Here is a 26,059-nt window from a genome sequence, read left to right as displayed (position 1 = left end):
TCCAACAAAGCTTCTATAAACAGTAGGATCAGCTAAAAGAGCACCATCATCCTGAGTGAGTTTGAGGTTGACAGGAAGAGGAGTGACAACAGATTTGGTGGAATCTATCCCACTTGCAGCTAGCAGTTCTTTTGTGCTGAGTCAGAACCACAACTTCAAGAACATGATTAACCTCAAGACCAAGAAAGTAACTTAATTTCCCCAGGTCCTTAGGTGTTGCTTCAATGACTGAATTGCAGATACATCATCTCCTGTCAAAATGATGTCATCCACATAGATGGCAGCTATTGTCATCTTCCCATCAACTTTTTTGATGAAGAGAGAATAATCACTTTTACATTGAGTAAAACCTTGAAGAAGCAACTTAGTTGTGAGCTTAGCAAACCATTTCCTAGAGGCTTGCTTAAGCCCATATAAAGATTTCTTCAACCTATACACCCTTGAACCAGCACTAGAACCAGAATATCCTTCAGGTAAACACATGTAAATCTCCTCATTTAAATCACCATGCAAAAATGCATTGTTCACATCAAGTTGAAACATATCCCAACCTTTGCAAACAGCCAAAGCAATGACTGTTCTCACAGTGGACATCTTGACCACATGTGAGAAAGTCTCATCATAATCAACCCCATATTTTTGTGTATACCCCTTTGTAACCAATCTGGCTTTGTATCTCTCAATGGAACCATCTGCCTTAAGCTTCACTATAAATACCCATTTACACCTGGTTGGGTTCTTACTAGGAGGTAAAGAAACCACATCTCAAGTATTGTTTCTGTTTCATAGCATCCAACCATTCTGGAAACTGAGCAGCCTGCTTATATGAAACAGGTTCTAATAGGGGAGTAGAATGAGCAACAAAAGATCTATGCTGAGGGAGAATAGAAGAAAAAAAAGACCAAGTTACACCAGTGAGATGTGGAAGCAGCTAAAACATTATCATCAAAGTGCTTTGAAGGCTTCCTTGGTCTTGTAGAAACTCCAAGTTCTGGTTCAGAGTTTGGTAAAGGAAGAATATCATGGATATCAATGATATCATATCAGAAGGTGATGATGAGATAGGACTGGTATGTGAATCAGGTGAAGAAGAAGATGTAGAGGAGGAAGAAGGAAATGGAGAGAATTTGTTAAAGGAGAATATGTATCAGAATTGTCATTTGGTGTGTTAGGTTGTGTGGGAGAAGGATCATGAAAGAAAGAAGGAGAGGAGGAAGGAGGCATGAAAAACTAAAAAGGTGGGGGATCTGAACCACTTGCATCTCTCATATGATAAGGAAAATGTTTCTCAAAGAAAATAACATCCCTAGTGACTGTGATCTTAGAAGTCTCAAGACGCAAAACCTTGTAACCCTTTTGTTCAATAGGGTAGCAAAGGAAAACACAAATGTCAGATCTGGGATCAAATTTTGATCTATGTGCCTTTAGGCTAGAAACATAGCATAGACATCCAAAAGCTCTTAAGTTGGACAAATCAGGGAGAACTTTAAAAAGTTTCTCATAGGGGGAAAGGTTATGTAACACAGTCAAAGGCATTCTATTTATAAGATCTGCAACACAAAGAACACACTCACCCCAAAAATTCATAGGCAATTTGGCTTGAAAAAGAAGAGCTCTAGCAGTTTCTAACAAATGTTTGTGTTTTTTTTCCACTAACTCCATTTTGTTGTGGTGTGTCACTACAACTTTTATGATGATCAATGCCAAAAGAATGATAGAAATCAAGAATAGGACCTTCACAAAGTTCTCTTGCATTATTTGTTCTTATGCATTTAATATCAAAACCAAACTGAGTCTTGACAAAAATAGCAAAATCTCTTAGTATAGAAATAGAATCAAACTTAAACTTGGTCAACTTGATCCAAGTCATTCTAGTATAGTCATCTACAATGGTTACAAACATATGATAACCATTAGAGGTTTGATGTACATAAGGACCCCAAAGATCTACATGCCACAACTTAGCATCGTTAACAGATCCCAACAGAAGCAATGTGATGATTATTCTCTACAAAAGAAGGAATCTTCAAAGGAAGGGAGTCACAGTCTACCAAGAACAATCTCTTTGGTCTGGGAAGACCCCTGTATTAGACAACCATCACCAGTAAATCTCACTGAACAAGAATTATAGTTTATGCCCAGATATCAAGTTAAACTGGAAATCTGGGACATATAGAACATTTCTTAGAATAATCTGAGCTCTAATACCATATCAGATATCAAAAAAATCAAAGCAAAAAGAACACAGAGATTTCTCGCCTTTATCGCTCTATCCGTAGAATTCGAGCTCTTGGCCTAAAACTAAAATACTTGAATTGAGAGAGTTCATTATTACAGAGGGAAATTGTAAAAAGGAAAAAATGAATTGAATGAATGAAATAAATGCTACCAACAAACTATTTATGTAAAGGAAGAAAAAGCAAGAAAGGTGTGATTGCTGAGGTGGACAAGTTGTTATAACAACTTGTGCTGAGTCAGCTAGGGCGTAACAAACTTGAGTTTCCTGATGATCCATGTTGAAGATGGGCCTGAGTATAATTGAACTGAGCTGAAGCTTGATCATTGATCCCAACACTTACAAAACCAAACTCTCCACAATGACTTATAATTGCTACATGCAAACTCTCGTGTGCGGCCTTGCTCAGGTTTAAATTGGCGGCCATCATGCTATCAGATAACTCAAATAATGATAATACTATCAGTCTATTAGAATGGTATATCAATACAGCAGTGAGCATCAAACAAAAATGGAACTTACAACGTCTGGCACCATTTAAAATAAGATTCGAGATTAAGCAACAAAATGCTCTTTTATGGGTATTTTCATACAAAAACCTTTTCTGTCCCTTTCCTTTACAGATATACTATCATTCTACGATAACTGGCCACCTCTCGTGTGCGCTTACACGGGATTAATTCTTTTCCTTATTGCTTTGCGGGGAGAAAGTGGTAGAAGGATTGTGGAAAAAGAGAATTCAAAACCAAGATGTTTATCATGGTCGAGTCCACTATTATAACAAGGCTTTCTCACCTGCTGTCCGAAAGTAGCATTATCTTCATACCGACAAGCTGTCCTAGGGGGTTCAGCTTGATCAGGTGGAACATCATCATCAAGGACCGCTTTAGCCTTCAGAAACCTTGAGACTCATTCAAGTTTCACATTGACGCGATACTTGAATAGTTGAATAAGTGCTTCTGCATCAACCAATAGTCAAATGCATGCCATGATGATAAGAGCGTGATACAATAAAGTCAGAGGTGCAAGGAAATATCTCTAAACCACAATACCCAAAACTGAATGCCAGTATCTCATTGTAATAAACTATCTCGGTACATGTAGGTTTCCTCCAAATTGTGTCTTAATACTGCAGTTGATAGAAATGTAAATGCCGAGAACAGCCATCATACAGGGTATTTCATGTTAATTGACTATTGAGTAGAAGCAATAGAAGGAAAAGTAATGCAAATTAAAGTCAGCTAATCTACTAATATGTCTATTACCCTCTTCTTGATTCCAAGAGCTTATACACAACCCACTAAGCTAAACCCAAAAAACATGTCAATTAATAAAGCTTACTTTAATTGGAACAGATTAAACTAAGAAAATTAATAGTACTTATTTCAGAACTAAAATCGCAATGTAACACTACAAAATCACAATAATTAAACTAATCCAAAACAAGAATAACATCTCAAGCAAAATTAAACACTTGAGTAACCTCATCACAATCCTACAACATTAAGTAAAGCAAATAAAGGTATGTTCAAATAAACGATTGTTAGCAATTTTTTTAACAGCATAGAGTCCCAGGTGACAATAAAAAATTAAAAAAAATTAAAAAAAAAAAAAAAAAAAAAACCTTTAATAAGTTGAATAAAGTCTGAATAACAGCATTAAGTAAAGCATTTTGGTAAAAACTGAATAAAGTCTGACCATCAACAAATATTATGTTTCCTAATTTCCCATAGCATACACAATTGACATTCACTGCAATAGCAGACTATGTTGAACAAACAAAGCTCTTCCACAATTGACTTCGCAAAGCATTTAAGAATTCAATACAGGAAACACAATCTACTAAGGAGTAAGGAAGCTCACATAATATCATTCATTCCATATCAATCTGTCATATCTGTAAAAATATATATATATATATATATATATATATATATATATATATATATAACATTCATTTCTCTTCTACACACCTCAACCAAAATAACAGCTTCATTTCACCACCAGTCCACCATTTAAAATTATTCCAAAGAAAAAACATAGCAATCCTCCAAAACGAGATTTAAACAATTGATCATGGCTTTCAGCACTCAAACTCACTATAAGCTAGTCACAAAAAACACACTCTAGCCGAGTCTTACAAACCACAATCAACTAAACTTAGTTTCCTAGGCAAATCACTCAAAAACCACTATAAATATATATACTTTGTACAACACCACCATCATCTGTTCAAGGAATTTCTAATCACAAAACATGTCACTATTATAATACTTAGTTCTAGAACTAAGCAAGTGATAATGAATTTAAGCTCATGAAGTTTACAGACACCAAATCCAATAAATACAACAGCAACAACATTAACTTTAAAAAATAAAATGCATACAAACAACATCAAAATATAGCATACCATATATGACACTCTGACCACCACTTGTAGGCAATATCTTGAACCTAAACTTCTGAACTCCACCCTTAGAATCAGAATTGGACTCTGCCTTCAGCACCTCCCTTGAAAACCTTCAAAGAGCTAGGCTTTTCCTTCTCCTTCTTTAAGGTACTAGAAGGGAAGCTAATAGCCCTCTCACAATCATCAAACAGCCTAAACCAATTAGATGATTTCGACCCCGACCTTCGAGCACCATATGGCTCCGATTTTCCATGATAAGCGTAAGTCCTATTATCCTTATTACTATACCCACCTCCCAAATTAGACCTACTTCCCCCAAAACTCAGAATATTGATGATTAAAAACCCTTAAGAGGAGAAAAGGCAAAATGCGACCCATTTTCTAGATCAAAAACCCTAAAACTCACGATTTTACCACCAAACTTTCTGAAAAAGTTTGGAATTTCCAACCTTGGAAATTACTACAGTAACAAAATTGAGACCGCAGAAAAAATTCACAAAAATCACAATTTTATTAACAAAACCCATCACAATCCCTGATTATGAATATAACCATCAAAATAAACAAAACTTAAAACCCAAAAAGAATCTGAAATTACCTCAGATTGAATTTGAGAAAATTACTCCATAAGATCAACCAAAACAAATTAAAGATATACACCATAGATTTTCGAATTGATATTAGATGATTATTAAAAATGATAAAACACCTTACCTCAAGAAGCTGCTTTAATGGAGGAGATAAAACACATAGTACCCTTCAAGCCTTCATTGGAGAGCTCGAATTACTTTCCAATGGAGGAAAATGAATCCAGAGGTGTTATTGAGAACTTCGTGGGTGTCAAATCTATTTTAGGAATTAGGGTTTGAATTGATGTTGATCGAAGAAGGGAAAATTGGGGAAAACGCTAGGATATGCTTGGGTGGGAGGTCAGCGGTTGCAGCCAATTTAAATTCAACCGGAGGTGTAGCGTGAGCTGCTGGAGATGTGAGGATGAGAAAATCAGATCACACTTCAATGGAAGAGAGATATGGAGTGTGATTACAGAGAGAGAGTACTGAAGAAAGCTACAGTAGGAAGTGTGGTCCATAACACAATATAGAGCTAATGGCAAAATAGGCAATTCACTATTCATTGTCAATACTGTTCAAAAAACAGTAGCAATTGTTTACCTCAATAACATAATACTAAAATAGACACAAGGAATGACACCTGTCAATTCCTGGTATAGTTTTTACCCTCTAAAAAAACCCTTCCATTTTTTGCTAAAATCTTCTTGGAGAAGTTTGGTATAATATAACTATTATAAAATTATTTCAAATATTTTATATGTATTTTTTATAGTGAATATATTCCTTTTAGTTATTACTCCGTTTTTCATAAATATTACTATGTATGACAAATTTTTAATATATCATAATTTTTTTTCATTCAATTGATTAATATAATTTAAAATGATGATTCTATTAAATAATAGATTTGTACTACACAAATTATTATTAAATGGGAATTTTGAATTTTTTTTTTTTAATACTTTAATTGGTTTCTTGCCTAATTATAATACCAATAGCCTAATAAAAATCAATAACATAATACTAAAACAGACACCATGAATGACATGTGTCAATTTATGGTGTAGTTTTTTCCCTCCAAAAAAATTCTTCCCTTTTTTGCTAAAATCTTCTTGGAGAAGTTTGGTATAATATAACTATTATAAGATTATTTCGAATATTTTATATGTATTTATTATAGTGAATATATTCTTTTTAGTTATTACTCCGTTTTTCATAAATGTTACTCTGTATGACAAATCTTTAATACATCATAATTTTTTTTTCATTCAATTGATTAATATAATTTAAAATGATGAATCTATTAAATAATAGATTTGTACTACACAAATTATTATTAAATGGGAATTTTGAAATTTTTTTTTAATACTTTAATTGGTTTCTTGCCTAATTCTAATACGAATAGCCTAATAAAAATCAATAACATAATACTAAAACAGACACTAGGAAAGACACGTGTCAATTCCTGGTGTAGTTTTTTCCCTCCAAAAAAAAGTCCTTCCCTTTTTTGCTAAAATCTTCTTGGAGAAGTTTGGTATAATATAACTATTATAAGATTATTTTAAATATTTTAAATGTATTTTTTACAATGAATGTATTCCTTTTAGTTATTACTCCGTTTTTCATAAATGTTACTTTGTATGACAAATCTTTAATACATCATAATTTTTTTTCATTCAGTTGATTAATATAATTTAAAATGATGATCTATTAAATAATAGATTTGTACTACACAAATTATTATTAAATGGGAATTTTGAATTTTTTTTTTTTAAATACTTTAATTGGTTTCTTGCCTAATTCTAATACGAATAGCCTAATAAAAATATGAAGGGAGTTTAGCAACATATATAGCATAACATTATAAACACTTTATCTATACATGTAATCATGTAAGATAATTTGATTAAGTTCTTTGTATTTGTATCTCCAATACTTTCATATAGTATCTAAATTTAGGGAAAAAATTGACTAAGTATCAAAATGGGGTTATCATTCCTACCCGTTAAGTGTAATACACAATTTTAAATACTTATTTGATTAAGAAAAAGAAAGTTTTGTACTAATTTATCATTAAATTTCTAAAACACTTATATGGTCTAACATGTAGATATAGTTTTAAATATACGGAGTACTCATTTGTCTAACTGACTCTTTCGTTATATTTCATGCTTCATTTTATTGTATAGTATACGCTAAATAAGAAGATAATAAATGTATTATAAATGTATTTTATCTATGCTATTTTTTAAGGGTAATGTTATATGTAGCCCTAAGGGCTATATATAAGCATTAAATACACTCTTGAAAATTGTATAAAATTAGGAATTCATGACAAAAACACGCGTAAATCAGTGTAATTAGTGTTTATATTTTTATGATTTCTTAACCTTTTACGATTTTCAAGTGTAAATTTAATGCTTATATGTAGCCCTAAGGGCTATGTATAACATTTTCCATTTTTTAATACAACATTTTTTTTCTTTTATTGATTAAATTTCGTGAATAATCGTGCATGACACGGGACCTAATCTAGTGTTTTATAAAAACTAGTTGTGGCCCTGCACGCTGCGCGCGCGGTCCCCCAATGGCGGTGTTCGTTAATTATGTATATGGTGTTATTGTTACATGTTAATTATGTTTGCGAAGTATCTAAATTTTGTATGCATTTAAATTATTACAGACAAAGTAAAAGGGAAATATTGAAATCTAAATTATCATATTAGAAAGATGTAACTTAAATCATCATATTAGAAAGAAATAACTTAAATCATCATATTAGAAAAAGATAACCTAAATTATGCTAAATTTGATTTGTTATTTGTTTTCATGAATTATGATGTTACGTGATGTTATTCATTTATGCTTTAGTCTTCTTAGGCTTGTTTAATATTATACGTCAAAAATAATAAAAGAGGTTCAAAAATTAGCTATAGTAGCAATTTTAAATACATTCATTGACTAAGATTTTTAAATAAGGAATAAAAGCTAGATACAATTTCTCTAATTTATAGTATTTACAATAAGAATTATAAACAGTGTTTCAAAAAAAAAAAAAAAAATTATAAATAGTTACAATTCTTCTACTATATATATTGATTATAAAAGTAATGATCTAAGAAAATGATAAAATTGCAAAGAAAATTTATATTATAATAGTTTCATTGAAATATGGTCGTTTCATGTTGGAGTGGAGGGAGCTCTATATAGAAGTTTTGTTAGGGAAATTTCTACTCGAATATTACTCTTCATTCAATTGAAAACAATATTGCAAATTTATTGGAGATTTCGGTAAAAAAAGAAAACATATTTAGCTTCTGAGATTAATCCAAAATCTCTTTAATATTGTTTATTTTCCGGTTAACAAATTTTTCCGAATATGTACCTTAATTTCTTATTAAATTAAAGATAGCCTTTAGTGGGAATTTGTTATTGTTAATTGAAAAATATCTGTTACTTATTAGTATATAGTAAGAGGGCAGGCTAGCATCAACTGGATATCATTGATGTTGCCTTCTAGATTTGGTTACTATATTAAGAGAGAATCTAGTAAAAATCATTACCCCTTCAGCGCTCCCCCAATTGTGGTGATATTGCCTCGTTTTTTATGCTTTGTGTAAAGTTTTTTTTTTTCGTTTTATATATATATATATATATATATATATATATATATATATATTAATTATGCATTCTTTGTATTTAATTAGTGGTAAGTTTGCTTCAAATTACTAATTTAGGTTCATATGTTTTCAATTTTTTTTTTAAACCATATGTTTTCAAAAAAAAAAAAAAAAAAAAAGATAGTATATTTCTTGACTAAAATTATATAATAGGATTGACTAAAATAAATATAAAGAAAAAAATGGAAAAGAGAAATTTTAGAATTTAATATTCAGAATATTAATTAGGTAATAATAGCATGTGTGGAAAATGATCTTGTTAAGTATAATTAAGTGGATCACAAATGTTCAATTACATCCGATGTACACTATTTAATGTATGACGGACAAAAAAAAAAAGGGAAAGCAAGACATGTGTTTACTTGTACGAAATTTTACCCACCCAAAAATTACTTTTCTCTCTCCTATTCTTATTTCTTCTTCTTTATTTTAGACATATTTCTCTCTCTTCCTCATTTTCTCTCTCTCCTATACTCAAGGTTGATCTCTCTTCTTTTATACTGATTCAAGTTTGTTACAACAATCTTCGTTTTTGTTCGATTTTCAGGTTTATTTCTTCATTTTTTTGTGTTCTTTCTTAGTTTGATGTAATCTAATTCCTTATTATTTAAAAAAAAATAAATAAATAAATTTCGTTATTTTCCAGTAGAAATGCAAATTGATACTTAGTAAAAACAATGAGGAAGAAGACGATCAAATTGCAATTACTATTTTTTTTTTTGGAATTTTAATCGATTTCATCATTTTTTAGTAGATTTGCAAAATGTTTAAATCTATACTATTTTTTTTTCTCAGTTTTTGATTAAAATGGTAAGGTTAAACTTACGAAGAAGATAGTTGCTCATTTTTCTATTCAAACAAAGAAATAGATGTATATATGGGTCACTTTTAGTATAAAAAGGAACATTTCACATTTGTGCATATAAAGGGTAACGTTTTTATATAAAGGATAACAACATTCTTGGGGAACACACAATCATAGTAATACTATGTTTTATATGGGTCACTTTTATGCATAAAAAGGGTAACATTTGTGCATATAAAGGGTAACGTGTTTGCATACAAAGGATAACAACATGTTTTAGGAAAACACAATCATAGTAATACTATGTTTTATATAGGTCACTTTTTATGCATAAAAAGGGTAACATTTATGCATATAAAGGATAATATTTTTTGCATACAAAAGGTACATTATCACTACAAAATATGCACATGATAGTCACTGCTATCAATAGGTACATTATCATCAATTATGTACAAGGTTACCTTCAGTTGAATCTGCGTTGCCACATTCTATTGTTTGAGGAACAACTTGATTCGTGCTTGTACTTTCTCTATCCTCGTTCATTAATGGAGCTTGAATTTGTTTTTCCCCAAACATGTTGTCATCATCATCAACTTGAGCAGCTTCTCTATTATCATCTACAAAATCCTCCATTGATGATCGAAGCCCCAAGGTAACTGTTTTCGCGTCTTTTTTCTGCGTTTTATCACTTTCTCTCTCCTCCATTGTTACTCTGCAATTTCTAAATTCGAGGTCTGAGTTTTCGCGTCTTTTTTTATGAAAATTTTAAAAAATAATAAGCCGACATGTGTGCGTCGCCGATTTACAATAAATTTATTGTAAACCGGGGCATACAAAAGTTTTTGTAAGTGGATACAAGCTTATATATATACTTCCTCCGTTCTTTTTTTACTTGACCCGCTTTGACTTTTACACTATTCACCATCCCTCCTTTGATCGTCTTTTGTGAATGATATATAAGGAAAAATATATTCTTGTGGGATCTTTTTTAATTCATCTCAATAAGTACTATCATAATATACAACTTTTATAATTTTTACTTATGCAGAACTAAAGTTATTGATAGCTAAACTTTTGCATTGGCAAGCGTGATAAAAGAAACAGGTCAAGTAAAAAAAACAGAGGAAGTATATATTTTTTCCTTAACTGTGTTGGATACGTTGGTTTGGTATGGGCCTAATTTTTTTTTTTTAAAAAAAAAACTTAATACTGCGTATGTTGTTAAATTTTTAGCCAATCCAAAATTATATTGATTCTAAAGGTACATATTTTTAAGTAAATTTTTTTTCTCCAAAGCTAATTCCTCTAATTTTTTAAAGTGATCTTTCTTAATTGGTTTCTCTTAAGTGGTCCATGTCTCTCTCAAGTGGTCTCTCTCTCTCTCTCTTTCTCTCTCCCCTAAGCTAATTGCCATGATTTACTTCATCGATTTTTTTAAGTGGACTTTATCTCTCTTTGTCGCATTTCAATAAGCCTTTTTCCCAAGCTAAATTTCATGATTTTCTTTAGTAATTTTTCATAAGTGGGGTCTCTCTGTCTCTCCTAAGGCCTAAGCTAAGTGCCTTTATTATCTTCTTAAGTGATCTTTCTTAATTGATCTACCTCTCCCAAGCTATTTTCCCTAATTTTCTTAAGTGATCTTTCTTAATTGGTTTATCTCCTTAGTTATTTGACTTGATTTTCTTAAGTGATTTATGTTAAGTGGTCTCTTTTGCAGTCTCTCTCTCTCTCTCTCTCTCCCTAAGCTAATTTCCTTGATTTTGTTAAGTGATCTTTCTTAAATGGTCTTGATTTTCTTAGGTAATCTTTCTTTTTTTTTTTCTTAAGTGATCTTTTGTTTTCTAAGTGATCTTTTTAAAGTGGTCTATCTCTCTCTTAATAGTGTTTTCCTAGTCTAATTATTAACTTGATTTCCTTAATTGATCTTGCTTTAGTGGTCTCTCTCCCTTACCCTCTCTCTCCCTCCTATTTTAGTAAGCATGTTTCTAAGTTAATTGTTTTTTAAAGCTAATTGCCCTGATTTATTAGATGACCTTTCTTAAATGTTCTCTCTCTCTTATAAGCTAATTGCCTTGATTTTATTATGTGATCTTTCTTAATTGGCCTCTTTCTCCGAAGTCAATTGACCCAATTTTATAAGTGATATTTCTTAAGTGGTTTCTTTATTTTTTTCTCTCTTAAGATAATTGTCATGTTTTGTTAAGTGACCTCTCTCTCTCTCTCTCTAGTATTTAGTCACATTTTTTCCTAAGCTACTTTCTTTCTTAAGTGATCTTTTTTTTTTTTTTAATTTTTTATTAAGTGATCTTTCTTATGTTGTCTCTCTCAGAGTCTCAGATGATCTTTTGTAAGTGGTCTCTTTCTCTTTTTGAATATTTTTTTCCTGGAGGCGTATGCATCATGCTTGGTGCATAATAGATTTTTTTATTCAAAGGCGGAATTAACATATACTTGTTTTGTAATAAACGTATAGTTGCTTTGTAAAGAACATAAAGTTGTTTTATAAAGAATATCCAGGTTTTTCTCCAAAAAAAAAAGAACATCCAGCTTTATGTTATTTTGTATATCTAAAGAAGTTCATAATATTAATAAAGAACATGCATGATAACATAAAGTAATGAACATTATTTTTATTCAACCACCATAATCTAAAGACAAAATTAACATTTCAATATAAACAATGAACATTATGTCACAAATAAAAGTACATTATACTGACAATCAGTATGTTATTTTCACTCTAGGTATATGTTCATTACATTTTAATAGTATTTTCTTTTCACTCTAGATATATGTTCATTACATTTTAATAGTATTTTCCTTTCACTCTAGGTATATATATTCATTACATTTTAATAGTATATTCTTTTCACTATCACTATATGTTCATTACATTTCTATTATATGTTCATTTCACTTTTTTTTTTTTTAAATAAAACATATGTACCATGATCGTACATACGCCTTTGTGAACCAAGCATTGGTCTCTCTCAAGTCTTTTAGTAGGTTGCTTGCTAAGCTAATTGTCTTGAATTTCTTAAGTGGTTTTGTCTTTAGTGTTCTCTCTCTCTCTCTCTCTCTCTCTCTCTCTTGCATTTTTTAGTGGTTTCTCTCTGTCTCTCTCTTTCTCTCTCCTAAGCTAATTGTGTTTTCTTAAACTAATTGCCCTAATTTTATTTAGTAATCTTTCCAAAGTGGCCCCTCTCTCTTTCTCTTCTAAGCTAATTGACTTGATTATTGATTAAAGAAATAGCTTAAGAATTGAAAATTAATATGGATTATAATTATTTACCTTTTCACTCTTATATTGGTTGCCGATCTAGACATTCCTTTCATTGAAATCTGCGCACTATTTCTCTCCATAACACTACCCACATATTACTTTTAGTTGTTCTTGATGATTTCTTTTCCCAATAATGGAAGTTGACATATTCTATTATAATTTAAAATATAGAGGGGAGATAAATAATGAAATACAATATTTGACATAATATGGATTATTATAATATAGGGGTTATAACATTGAAAGCTAATCGCTCTAGAAAATTTGACAATAGATTATTTCTAATTTTTGAAAATAGCGTAAGTGGTTGGTTTTCAGAAGATAACACAATTAAGTCTTTTTCCTAACTAAATTGTGTTTACATAAGCTAATCACCCTCAATTTCTTAGGTGATGGATCTTTCTTAAGTGAATTTTCTCGTGGTTTCTTTCTCTCCCTCTGCTAAGTCATTTGCCCTAAGTTTCTCTCCTAAATTAATTGTCCTTATTTTTCTTCAGTATTTTTCTTCTCAAGTGATATTTCTTAAGTGATCTTTCCTTTTATCATTTTAATAACTCTTTTTCCTAAGCTAATTTTTTGTATTTTCATAAGTTGTCTTTCTTAAACGGTCTCCCTCTTTTTGTTAAGAGATCTTTCTTAAGTGATCTATCTCAAATGATCTTTCTTAAACGATCTCTCTCTTTCTTTTTCCCGCTCAAATGATCTTTTGTAATTGATCTATCTCACTCTCTCAATGGATCTTTCTTCAAAGATTAGCTTAAGAAAATGTAATTAGCTTAAGAGGGCATTTAAGTGAGCTCTTTCGTAAGCTATTTAACTCAAAATTCTATAACAATAACTAATTTAATTGTATTTCCAAATTAAACGATTAGTAAAGAACACAAAAAATAACCATAATCTATATTTAGAAATATCGAGTAATTTTTTTATCACTATACATGGATAATGTTGTCAAGCTCATCAAAGAGCATGACACAAGGAGCTGATTGATGAGCCTTGTCAAAAATTCCCCTAACATTTATCTCACTTTCTTCAAACTTCTGAGCATGATTTCTTCATTTTTGAGCTTAACCTGAAATGCAACCTCAAAAACCAAAAAAGAGCTACAATTTCAATAGTATCAAGGTAATTTTTATACCTTGTAGTAAAAATTTCTCGTCAATTTTTTACTTTCTATTACAAATTAAATCATATCAACCAAGTCAAAACAAAAATTCACACATATTACATTCCAATCCCTGAATTTAAACTCCCAAGTTAGTACTCACCTCAAGTTCATTGCACTGTTGTATTTGTTTATCCAGTTGCTCCTAGGATTCCTTGTTCTCATTCAAGAGATTATCCTGAAATGACCGTTCACGTCCTCTAGCAACAGCAAGCTCCAGCTTAGCATACTGATTTTGATCTCGATATATTCTAGAATTATATAGGTAAAAATCAAGTAAACAAATGCAATACTACTTATTTTAGCATGGCAGATAGAAAGCACCGTACAAAGGATGAAAGGTTGAAGAAAAAATTGTACTTTGTAACTCTATATAACCTTTACTTCTTTATTGACTAAGATCATATAGCACTGTCATTCTCTCATTCTTCCAGTTAAACCGGCAAAACAAAATAGTTGTTTAGTCTAAGTTATTAAAGACCTGGACAACCTGGAATTAAATTTAATGAAAATCAGATTGACAAGCTTGCCTGATCTTCAAATGGTTTTGATAATGTGTATATGAATCCACAGCATAGGCATATGTGAGTCGCTTTGGCCTGAAAAGTTCAGTAGCATCTCAGTAACATATAAGCAGTTCAAGTAAAATGTGCTTAAAATTTTTACAGAACGAGTCTTGTTAGAGCCTCCATGTCTCTATGAATGCTTGCCTTTTGTGTCTCAGTTAGTTTTCACCCAAAACGTGAAGGAGTAGGACATTTTAAAAGTTTTTTCACATCAACATCAGCACCTCTGTATTAAAATGCAGACCTGTGTATTAAAATGCAGATAATCAGAAGGAAAAAGAAAATACCAATACATTATATAAAGATAATATTCAAAGATTAGCTCCATCTAGCTCTCAAATATTACTATCTAATTTCTCTCTAACTCTATAGGAGCTCCTTCCTAATCAAGCGCAACTTATAACTCCGGTGTACGAAAGAAGTAGACACATAAATTATTTGGGTATGGTAATTTAAACTTACTACATACTTCGCATAAGCAAACATAGGAAAGCTTTCAGAGTGCACTGAAAACTTTCTAAAAAGTTTAATCCCTTTCTTTATCTGATTAACTGGTGCATATGGCTGGAGCTCGGCTATTGTTAAGGATGTTCACAAGCCAACTTAATATCTCTCGCTTTTCGCAAATCACGTCACTCCCCAAACCCACGAAAATCAGTTCCTAAACCCACTAAATACCCCTGTAACCATTCCTTAAACTTCAGCAACAAGAAGCCCTCAAAACACCTACAAAACAGGTATTATATATAAACCCTAGCAAATTTAGCCCCTAAAAAGCAGCTATAGCCTATAGGCAATTAAATACCTATGAAAAAACATCTGTCAACAATCCCTAAACAAACTCAAAAATCTGAAGTGATCAGCCCCTAAAATGTACCTCAAACATTTCTGACAACAATATCTAATACAATAAAGCAAAAAGTTTCATAGAAAATAATTTCCCGTGCATAATCTCAATTCATCTATATAAAACTAAAGACTTATCTAACATTGTTTTCACTTTGGATTATTAGTCATTTAAAATAAAAAATTATCCGTCTTATATATACAGGTGGTTAACGAGCAAGTTTGGGCTAGTTTTGGCTAGGGTCATGTATAGGAATAGGTTTTCTTGATTAGTACTATGTAAGTAAATTGATGAACTAAACCTAAGAAAACTTATACCTTTGTTCTGATTTAATGGATCAAACACGAATTTAGTTAAATCCTCAAAAAATTTCTCAATTAGCAAAAAAATCAACTTTCCTCAAATAAAACTTGAGAAAGAACAAAACCAATGAAAATTAAACCTATATTAATATCTGAGAAAAATATTTCCCTAAATTAAGCAAATAAAAATATTCTCAATAAATTACTTGTATAAAGGATAAGAACACTAATGAATTTGGACTTGAAAAGTGGGTGTGGGTCAATATAGTGGTTTATCGCTTAATGTGCTATATGCCATAATAGAGTTGGATCAAAGCTCTAAGGCTTAAGGGTAGTCTTGGTTGGCTGATGAGTCAAACTATTACTCAACCCTAGAGTCATCTTCTTCTCCTTGAATCAATGGGGGAAATGAGCATGATTCTAATAGGAGGTAGCACTATTAAGATGATAAATATGTCTGCTTATGCATAATGAATAATGATGACTATTTGCGAGGCTACTATGGAGTCTCATATGCTAGAATACATGAAAAATGTATACCTTTCCGCAAATGATACATCTTGCAGACAACATACACCTATTTGAATCAAATCCTTCAAATATCATGGAGTCCCAAATATCCCAATAGCTATGTCCTGAAGTCACAAAAAAAAAGGATGATATGTCTAAGGAAATGCATATATATCCTCAAAATTCTAATGTGATGGTAAGAGCTAAACAAACAGATAGAGGCAGGCATAGGCAAGAGAATAGACATGAAAGAAGAAATAGAGGATACATTAAAAGATCTATTATCTTGTTGAAATGGACCGAGTGAGCACATAAGAATATATGATGACGACTCAAGTGATGAAATAAAAGCAATTGCAAGGAATGTAGGGAAGTAGTGACAACTATACTACAATACTAAAAGTAAAAAACAGTGATTGAAGTGAAAGCGACCAATGCTACTTCTCCTATGAAAAGGGTAAATCAACATGGTTGAGTGAAATATGGTATCAAGTATACGGTCTAAGGCACGTTAGTCTTACATTTTAAGAGCAGATATAAAAATCAAGATTAAAATTTTGGAACAGAAAGAAAGAGGAGACAGCCATAGAGTCACAATCCAAGTTCAAGCTTTCAAGAAAACTATGCTATTACAACAATATATTTTTAGATTTATGTATGAACTACTCTCAAATACATAGTATAGTATAAGATAATGAATTTCATACAAAAATTTATTACATGTAACCTCACATGCATGCTCCTCAAAATACTTCCTAGGATTGGTTGTTTTAAACTTCTTCAACACAATTAAACATAGAGCATATCAATTAGGTCTAATTATAAGCTTAATAAAAAATTATTTATACCAAAAAAAAATGAAATCATACCTTAAATGCGACATATTGCCATATTGGTCTAATTGTTTGTCTTCTTCCTTAATTCAACTTCATAAAACTAACAACCCAAAAAACCCCACAAAAGTTTAATCAAAGCACATGTTAAAAAAAAAAAAGAAAAAAACCAAATTGCATAGAAAGTAACCTTCAAAATATGACAAATTAACACATTTAAAATTGGTTTAAGCCAACAATCTCGCAAATATACATTTGTCTTTCATTGCTTCTGAATAAGGAAATTATTCTAAACCGTGATCTTAGACTCTATAGTTTCTCAAATTTCTCTCCCCTAATTCATCCAACTTCCATAATTGTGTTAATTTAACCAAGCAAATGCATACAAAAGGTAATGAAAATGAATTGAGGTGATTTTACCAATAATAAAAATAATCACAAATTTCATTCTTTAAAAAACCCAATTTAAAATAATCAAACACTATTTATATCATGCAATAATTCTAAGAAAATATATAGCAAAAAATAAAGGATAAACAAAAAAAGTACTAATTAAAATTCTAACCTTTAAAGTAATACAATAAAACTCTAAGATTTATAATTGAGACTCTAACCTTTAATTTGCTCCATACCTTATATAATAAGTTCATCACAACTGAAACCCCCGATATTGAGATTGATCAAACCACCAGAACTGCAACCTCAATCCTTCCTTCTCCTCGTCTTCTTACTGCAAACCAACAACTAACAAAATGCATTAGAATCCCCTTTAACCTAAAAACCCCTAAAAGCAAACACAATTGAAAATGAAAATGAAAATGAAAATGAAATGGTGGTGGTAGAAACCCTAAATCTTCCAACCACCCCACAAACAAAGCTCTGAAATAGTGGACCCTAATCAAAATAGGCAATACCTTATCTATAATCCCTGCAAAATATATAAAGTTTTCTGAAAAATCTATAATTTTTGCAAAATCAAACACATTAAACCCACTTTCACTGGTTTCTCCTTAACAAATTATAACAATAAAAGAAAACAATTAGCAATCATCAATTCAATCCACAAAAGAGACAAGGCAAAATTCCCACCTGTGACACATAATCAACCAACAGAAAGCCATGGATACAAATCAAAACCCAGTACCCACATTCAATCCAAAACCCAAATACCTAACTCCAAAGGATGATTGAGTGAATGAGGGTTGAGAGAGAGATTTGCAAGATGCATCTAAACATCGACGTTAATATAGTTCAAATTCTTCAAAAACAGAATACTAATAAGTGAGCTTTAAGTCAAATATAGAATGTCTTACCATCAAATATTTTAAAGAGGCAAACAGTCTTCCCATTCTTTTTAGACATTTAAACATCAAAAAAATCTTCCATGCTAGCTCTCTTTCCCCAAATTTTTGAATATCCACACCTTAACTTTCCATCTTCACTATCATACAACAAGAACACCAAAAAGTACAATGTCACTTAATAATACATATGAATGGTTTGTTTATTAAAAAAGTAATTCTATTGCAGAAAGATCTAAAATCAACACAATAAAAAATAACATTGGCTCATCAAAGTTCTTTTGTCAAACAGGCTTTGGAGAAACAAAACAGATTAAAACTCGAGTCCAAATTAATCTACATAAAAGCCACATATTTTTTTTCCAGATAATTATGGAGGGTTAAGCAGAGTAAGAGAGCCTAATCTAATGGCTCATCCAATGCAACACATTACTTAATGGGAACAAACACCTAATTGTGCGAAGCAAATGATACATCAAGGGGTGTAAAAGTTACCAAACAGGGAAACACAACTATAGAGGTCCAGGCCTTTTCAAGTGCCAATTTCTAAACAAGCTAAGGTCAGGCTTTACCCACTTACTTAGACACCATGCCAAATAGACGCCTTAATGTTATTCTCTGTGAAAAGTGTGCCGAGGATTTGTCCATTGATAACCTAAAATAAGGGATGTGCTATGTTCATTTAATCCAACTATCCATGTATGATGTGAAACCTTAATTTAAAGTAGTGAAAGCACTACTAACAAGATCATTTATAATTTGGGAACATCCCAAGTAGCGAATAGGTGGAGGACTCATTAATAGAGGACGTTAATTTGACATGGCTACAAAGATAACTCCAATAATTAAGCCCCCCTAAAGATTCTGATGTACAAGCAAATTAAGAAACTAATTGGACAAGATTAAAGGATAGCTTAATTAAATTAAATTTTTATTTAAAATCCATTAAGACTAAATAAATAATTATAAGCAAATCCAGCAAAATTAAGCAGATCACATAATTTTAAATTGAATATGGCGTAGCTTTTCAATTGCATTGCATGTAAAATAATTGAATTATATCAATGAAATTTGGTTATAACATTGCTCTTGAAATGCAACAATAGCTTAGTATATACAAAGCATGTTGAATGATATGGTATTACTACAAGCTAATAAGTGTTTCAACTAATAAATTTAACCAATTTTTGTTATATTTATTTTCTTTTATTCAAATAGTTCTTCTAAATTTAAAAAATTTTAATAGAGTAACATGAAAATCATTTCCTCTTAGAAAGATAAATACTTCCTCCTCTTTTTTTAGTTTCTACACTTTTATTTTCACGGTCTCCTAGACAGTTTTTTAAAAGGTGAGAGATAGAGAGAAAAATAAGAAGGACCCATGTGGATAACAGAGAGAAGGATATATAAAAAATGGAAAGTGTTGTAACTAATTAACAATTTCCAAAATAGGAAAGTGTAGCAATTAAAAAGAAAAAGAAGGAAGTAAAAACAATAATAATGCAGATCGGAATAATGTAATACTCCCTCCATTTTTAAATACTTGCTCCACTTTCCATTTGCGGTCGTTTTTAAATACTTGCTCCATTTCCTTATTTGGAAAACTTTTACAATATTTAATTAATTTCTCTCACCTAGTGGACCTAACATATATTCCCTTTCTCCTTCAATTTTCTTTACTACTTTTGCTTTCTACAATTTTTTATTCTTCCACCAACCTCACTACCTCCATATTTTATTACTTTCTCCAATTTCTTCTAAAACTCCGCGCATGGAGAAATGGAGCAAGTATTTAAAAACGAAGGGACTATTGTATAATGTATGTAACAATTCTTACATCACAATATAATATACTTCGTAAAAATTTTACAAAGTACTACTTTTGTTAATTTATTTGATTATAGGAAAATTTGACATTTGCTACCAGGAAAAACACCTCGATTCACATTTGCTACCGTTTTAATTTTTTTTTTTTTTTTTTTTACTTTGCTACCACCTAAATTAGAGTTTGTTAGAAATCACTACCACTTAACGGAATCCGTTAGGATTTCTGTTAAGTTTATTAAAAAAAATAAGAAAAATTTAAAAAAAAAATTAAAAAACCCAGCCACCCCCTCTACTCAACTGCCACCCCTCCCCCCTGCCGGCGGCTGGCACCAAAAGATTCGACCGGCGCCGGCGACCTCACCCCCATCCCCTTTCCCCACCCACGAGGCCAACCGCCACCGAAATCAGCCCCCCTCCTCGTTACCCCCATCGGAAGCGACCCCCTTCCCCTTTTCCCACCCAAAAACCGACACCCCTAACCCTAAACCACCAGCCCGAAACCACCCTTAATGGGTTTTAGGGTTTTGCTGATGGTAGTTTTGGGGTGGTGGTTTAGGGTTAGGGGCAGCCAAAAAGGGTAGGAGAAGGGGAGGGGGGTCGATTTTGGTGGAGGGAACGGGGAGGGGGGGCTAAATTCGGTGAGGGTTAGCTTCGGTGGGTGGGGAAAAGGGAGGTGGGGGAAAGGGAGGGGGGTTAGCTTCGTGGGTGGGGGAAAGGGAGGGGGGTGGGGTCGCTAGTGCCGACCGTAGTTTTGGGCGCCGGCCGCTGGTAGGGTGTAGGGGGAGGGGTGGCAGTTGAGGGGAGGGGGTAGCAGTGGGGTGGCTAGACGGTAGTTCAGCCCCTCCGACGGAAATTGTTAACGGTGTCAGGCGTCTAGCCCCTCCGACGGAAATTGTTAACGGTGTAAGGCATGGGTAGTAATTTCTAACAAACTGTGATTTAGGTGGTAGCAAAATAAAAAAAAAATTAAAACTGTAGCAAATGTGAATCGAGGCGTTTTTCCTTGTAGCAAATGTCAAAATTTCCTTAATTATACCCTTTGAAATACAAATTTAATTTGAATTATTTATTCTGATCCATTTTGTGATCATGACATGGTCCGTATATTGAGAGTGTTTAAAATCACTTCAACTATACAGGATGAACTACATAATACTAAACAAATAAATTTTAAAAAGGCTATTTGACATTTGGTTATATCTAATGATTACTCACAAATATCAACGCATGAAATCCCTTTCACCTTAATAGAAAACAGAGTATAAGCCAAAGCTATTAACTAAGAATAAACCTCTCTTCCTCCTTGGTCTGCAATCACCCATCAAAATTACATCAACCCATTTTAAAGTTCCGACAAAAATTCAAGATAAACCAAAAATACATGACATTGATTATTTTAACCATTAAAATCAACATAAATATACTGCCAATGCTCGAGATCGAGTGGAAGTAGAAATGAAGTCTTGAGATGCATTAGCAAATGCATCTTCAACAGAACGTGGGTATGGGGAAAACGGAGTAGGACCCAATTGTCAGTGTAAAGTGATGTAGCCTTAAAAAAAAAGAAAAAGGTTGTATACGGGTATATGGTATAATACAACATTGTAATACTAAATTTCTTTTTACTTTTTGTTATTTTTGACCCTTGAATTAGTTGTTTGACTCCAATGTCTTCATTTTCTTTTTTACTTTTGACGGTCAACCCAATTTTCATGGTTTACCATTTTTACTCCATTTTTTGTTTCTTGAGGAGGTAAGTTCAGAGAGGGCGGGCAAGACTTCATGATTGAAAATGGCAAGGAAGATGCTGGTGATGGAGGATCCGATCTTAACAGACCGTACGGAGGACTGTGATGAGCTCTTCGGTGGTGGTAGCGGCTGCATTTTTGGTGACGATGTCGACTACAACGCTACCATTGAAGACCAAGTGGAGAACGATAGAGGCGAGGAAGATGAATTGGAGTTTTCTTTAGACGCATTGCTAAAGGAGGTAATTGTTAACACATTAATTCGTAGCTTAACTTAGGGTTTACTGAAAATTTATGAAAACCTAAATTATAACAACATAATTAAAATAAGAGGAATAAATTAAGGGACTTTCTTTATAGGCTTTAATCAAAAAATAAGAGTAACAGGGGAGTGAGTGAGGAGCTATTTTGAACAGGGGAGTGAGTGAGGAGCTATTTTGAAGCACGAATAAATGACAATTGTGTATATATAGAATTAATTGTAGCTGAATTAATTGTAGCTTTCTCAACCCAACTAGGACATACGAGTGTTGTCAAGTGTTGGCAGATACTTATATTAGTAGAACAAACTCCATTCTCTAATTACCAAAAAGTTGGATCTTTAGGGGCTTTCTTCTGTTATTTAACATTCATGTTGAAAGGAAAGGCTTGCATTGAATACAAAACAATGACAGTAATATTTTAATATATTAACACAAGATAGAATTGAATTATTTATTACTCTGAAAAAAGAAATTAATAAGTAGAACCTGTAATTGTTCCATATATTTGATTTATACTGGATGCAATGCTTGTTTAAAGTGTGTTATTGTTTTAAGTATGTAGCATACCAATTTTTGCAGCAGGGATTATTTATTTATTGAACAGTTTTTCTGTTAAAAGTAGAATTATACTATACTTGGTGTTAATGTATAGATTATTGATTTGGTGGAATAGGTAAATGTTGGAGAAGAGTCCTACAAGACTCCTACGAAAGGGAAGAGTACGGTGGCTATTAGTTTTGAGATCGAGGAGTTTGCAAATGTAGAGGTTTCTCTCCCCCCTCCTAAAGTTGGAATGGTCTTTGATAGTTGGAAAAAAATAGATGAATACTTTCGGAATTACAGGAAGCAAGAAGGTTTTGGGGTTGTTCGATCTAGTGGAACCTTTGTAGGAAAAGGTGTTAATGCGAAGGAGAAGAAGAGTGTCACATGGACATGTGAGTGTTTTGGTATGCCCGGTAGGAAGAGCAAGAAAACCGGTCCCGCCTTTGTCTTGGATTCACAAATAGGTGAGGAACTTTGTGTAAAAAGGAAGAGTAAAAAAGTTCAATGCCCGGTGAAATTATATGCAAAGGTGAACGAGGGTGGTGATTGGTTAATTGATAAAGCCGAGCTAGAGCATAAAGGTCACGCACCTACACCGGGGAAGTCCAAGAACATCACCAAGTTTAGGAAGAAGTTCTTGATGGACAACCCGCATATACTTCGACAAGTGTTTAATGATCGGAAGGCGGGTTGAGTCAAAGGTACTTTTTATATAACCAGTGGCTGTTGTACTTTACCAGTGGTTGTTATTGTAGTTCTAGTTGTACGTCAGTTGTGTGTACACCCCTTTTTTGTAAATAATTGATACGAATAAGTTGTTACTTTAATTTAAAGACCAAAGTTTATTTGATGGATAACATCTTTCAAACCTATATTTGCCCTAGAGTATCAAAGACGAATCCAAAATAAGTTAAACACACCGCTGATCCAGAATAAGATAAACACACCACGTACCCAAATGAAGATTAACAATACAAAGGGTTTTCGCTAATGATGTAATTAAACCCCAATCTAATCTGTACTTGTTTTTTGTCGTCAAATAATATTCGATATCGAAATACTTATTTGTAACATTGGTTTAAATAAAGATGTGATTAATATGAATTTTGGTTTAAACAAGTCGGTTTTGGCTTATTGGATTGAATTTTGGTTTTTGTGCCGGTACAAAATTTAATTTTGGATTGACTGTTGCATACAAAAAAGTTGCGTTAATTGCTATAACTAACAAAACATTATTATATTCGAATTAATACATTCCATGCTACAAACATGAATAATACAAAAAGGGTTTGGACTTTGGTAAAGGGCTTTAGTTAAATGCATAAATATATCTAGTGGTACCCTAGGGTATAAGAATGGTACCCTATGAAGGGATTGCCATACTGAAGTGGTACATTCCGTCTAATGTTATTTTACTCATTGTCCATGGTATCTTTCAACATGTCAGTCGAAGTAATCAATATATCAGTTATATGATAAAAAAAAACTTATGTACAGTGGTACCCTAGTGTCGTTAGTGGTACCCTAGGATAGTTTAGTGGTACCCTTTTATAGGTTGGTGGAACAATCCACCCAGTATTTTACTTAGGACTGTTCTTACTGACAAAAAGTAAGATATCATTGCTATTAGTTGACTGTAATTGTAAGCATTACATTGAGATTGTAAGCATGACATTGAGGTTATAATTAATTTCCTTCAACACAAAAATAAAATAATATACTAAAGAGGTTATATACCATGCTTAAGACCAATGAATATTTGACAATTACACATTTACATGTTTCAAAATATTTTCCTTGTCTTATCACAAGAAGAATAAACTCACTACTACTATTCCAATTGATATTAAATATACGTAGAGGTTCCATTCGGTTTTCGCTTGTGATCAAATATTTGAGCTCAAATTCAATACAATTTACCAATATGTTGTTATCTAAACCTACCAACTCCAAATTAAAATGGTTAAGTTCACAATCTTTACAAACTCAACATTGATTCTCAATTGACAAAAAACAACACATTATTGTATTTCAAAACATAGTTCTTTGCCATCAAAGCATTCTCACATTCCATGCTATATTCACGAGTAATGCAAAAAGCTTTCGTTCAATGGCTTTGGTTAAATGAATAGGTCCGGTGGTACCCTAGAGTATATGAATGGTACCCTTACTGAAGGGATTGCCATCTACTGTCTTCAGTAGTGGTACATTTCATGTAGTGATATCCTTGTCATTGTAATTGGTACCTTGCAACACATCAGTAGAACTAAACTATGCTTGAATGGGAGTTGAACAAAACTTAATTAAAGTGGTACCCTACAATGTTTTAGTCGTACCGTATGATACTTTGGTGGATCCATCTGTTTCAATTCGTACAATTGTTAACTCTTAATGCGGTTGTATGCGGTTTATCTTCCATTTTGTCTTTTCATCTTACTCTCTTTTTATTTTTTATGTATTGTCCCATCGTAGTACTCCTATGTCAGTCATAGGTTTTCCTATCTCAGTAGGTTCTACAGCTGAAGATTTGTAGTTGATTTGACATAGTGGGTTTATATTTAGTACTTTTGTTACTAAATTTTGTACCCTCGCCATATTTTTAATAGGTGTTATGTTTTGTTCAATCCCAGTCAAGTAATGTTTAAACTTTTATCTTGTTGCTTAAATGTCTCCCGATTTATATTTTGTTTGTTTAAATATATTGAAAAGGGTTGGATCAAATAGGCGTTAAATAGAAACATATTACCACACGGTTGGAAATTGTATTCCTTACCAACTACCATATAGCAACTAGCAAATGTACGAACAATAACAAGTTCAAAATTTTAAGGACCTGGCACAGAAATATGAACAGGTACCTCTACGATATAAAATGGTTCCATCTGAATTTGGAATAGTACAACTCATACAAAAAAAGGTCTTCGACTTAGATTTAAAATTAATCACAACTCCGTGGAAATGGATCATTTTCAGTTCTCAGTTGTGCGGATTTTGTATCCAGTGGTTCTTTTTATAATTAATTTACATTTATCACAATCATCTAGCAATAATAAAAGGCATAACGCTCCCACTGAACATCAAAGAAGTCCAACTGTATATACAAGTAGAACATGTTTCGTACTTATTTTGTTGTACTACCCAATTTGTTGTACTACATACAGTGTT

General features: G+C 32.1%; 1 long non-coding RNA gene across 1 annotated transcript; it reads right to left on the bottom strand.

Annotated features, from left to right (window-relative positions):
• Window positions 1-1,804: 1,804 nt before the first annotated feature.
• On the bottom strand, window positions 1,805-5,720 carry LOC145574694 (uncharacterized). The gene is made up of 2 exons (XR_014098136.1): window positions 5,361-5,720; window positions 1,805-3,195 (listed from the first exon to the last, which is right to left on the bottom strand). It is a non-coding gene; the product is annotated as an uncharacterized LOC145574694 (long non-coding RNA).
• Between the last annotated feature and the right edge of the window lie 20,339 nt (window positions 5,721-26,059).

Source organism: Chenopodium album, chromosome 13 (assembly GCF_948465745.1).
Source record: "Chenopodium album chromosome 13, dcCheAlbu1.1, whole genome shotgun sequence".
In the NCBI taxonomy this organism is placed as follows: domain Eukaryota; kingdom Viridiplantae; phylum Streptophyta; class Magnoliopsida; order Caryophyllales; family Amaranthaceae; genus Chenopodium; species Chenopodium album.
The sequence above is the reverse complement of the archived record's forward strand: the minus strand, read 5'-3'. Positions and strand labels throughout refer to the sequence as shown.